A 2,012-nucleotide genomic window follows, 5' to 3' on the forward strand; every position below is an offset into this window, starting at 1 on the left:
AACCTTGTCTCTCCTAAAATTATAAAAATTAGCCAGGTGTCGTGGTGTGCAGCTGTATTCCCAGCCACTTAGGAGGCTGAGGCAAAATAATTGCTAGAACTTGGGAGTCAGAAGTTGCAGTGAGCTGAGATCATGCCTCTGTACTCCAGCCTGGGTGACAGAGTGAGACTCCTTCTCAAAAAAGAAAAAGAGGAAAAAATGAAAGTCTGTTCAAAGAAATAATAACAGAAAACTTTCCAAAATTTGAGAAAGATATAAATCTTCAAGTATAAGTATAAGAAAGTCAGAGATCACCAGACAGAGTAAAGTCAAATAAGATTACCCTAGGACATAGGATAACAAAACCCTCAAAGGCCTAAGACAAATAAAATACTAAAAGCAGCAAGGGAAAATAAGTGAATAATATAAAGGAACTCTAATCTGACTGGCAACAGACTTCTAAATGGCAACTGTCCAACCCAGGAGAGAGTGGGAGTATATGTAAAGTACTGAAAGACTAAAATTGTCAACTGCGAATACTGTACCCAGCAAAGCTATCCTTCAAACATGAAGGGGAGATAGTCTTTCTCAGACAAACAAAAGTTAAGAGAATGCATCCCATCAGACCCCTCTGACAAGAAATGCCAAAGAAACTTCTTCAGTCTGAAAGAGAAAAACACAAATGTGCAAAAAAGAAAACATCTAAAGTTATAAAAACCAGTGATAATAATAAGCCCACAGACAAACTCAAAATTTTGTAATTGTAACTGTAGTATGCAGTCCACTTATCATTTTAGTATGATGACTAAATGACAAATCTATCAAAAACAAAAGTATCTACAGAACCTGTTAAGAGAGCAGAAATACAAAGATACATAAAGTGACACAATGAAATTCAAAATGTGGGGAAGTGTAGAGCTTTCTTAGTTTTTTTCTTTGTTTATACTGTGATTAAAGTCTTCACTTTAAGATATTTTTGTAATCTTCATAATCACAGAACAAAATGTTCTAATAAATATACTGAAAATAAAAAGCAACAAATTAAAACACAGTACCATAGAAAATTAACCACAAAGAAGAGACAGTGAGAAAGAGAGGAGTTACAAAACAACAAAGATACAAGTCACAAAATGACAATAGTACTTATTTATCAAAAGAATGAATTCATTTCTTCAATTGAAAGACATTGAGTGGATGAATGAATAAAGAAACAAGATTCATACACACACTGCCTTCAATGAACCCGTTTCATCAAATAAAAGACACGTATAAACTGAAAATGACAGGATGAGAAAAAATTCCGTGCGAATGGAAGCCAAAAAAGAGCAGGAGTAGCAATATTTATATCATATAAAATAGACCACAAGTAAAATGTAAAAAGATAAAGAAGGTCACTATGTAATGATAAAGGGGTCAATTTCAAACACCCCAGTGGAGAAGCTGAGGTCAACATCAGATTTTAAATATTTAAGGTGAATACAAAACTATTTCAGCAATACAGACAATTAAGTGTGTTGTTGTGGACGATGATGCTGTTGGTAAAACAAGTCTCCTGATATCCTACACAACAAACAAATTTCCATCGGAACATGTGCCGACTGTTTTTGACAATTATGCAGTCAGTTATGATTGGTGGAGACCCATATACTCTTGGGCTTTTTGATACTGCAGGGCAAGAGGATTATGACAGATTACTACCACTGAGTTATCCACAGACAGATGTATTTCTAGTCTGTTTTTCAGTAGTCTCTCCACCTTCATTTGAAAATGCGAAAGAAAAGTGGGTGCCTGAGATAACTCACCACTGTCCAAAGACTCCTTTTTTGCTTGTTGGGATCCATATTGGCCTCAGAGATGACCCCTCTACTATTGAGAAACTTTCGAAGAACAAACAGAAGCCTATCACTCCAGAGATTGCTGAAAAGCCGGTCCATGACCTGAAGGCTGTAAGGTATGTGGAGTGTTCTGCACTCACACAGAAAGGCCTAAAGAATGTATTTGACGAAGCAATATTGGCTGCCCTGGAGCCTCCA

General features: G+C 36.1%; 1 pseudogene; it reads left to right on the plus strand.

Moving 5' to 3' along the window:
• Nucleotides 1-2,012, plus strand: part of LOC105500269 — a 6,168-nt pseudogene extending 4,156 nt beyond the window's left edge.

Source organism: Colobus angolensis, unplaced genomic scaffold (assembly GCF_000951035.1).
Source record: "Colobus angolensis palliatus isolate OR3802 unplaced genomic scaffold, Cang.pa_1.0 Scaffold654, whole genome shotgun sequence".
NCBI lineage: Eukaryota > Metazoa > Chordata > Mammalia > Primates > Cercopithecidae > Colobus > Colobus angolensis.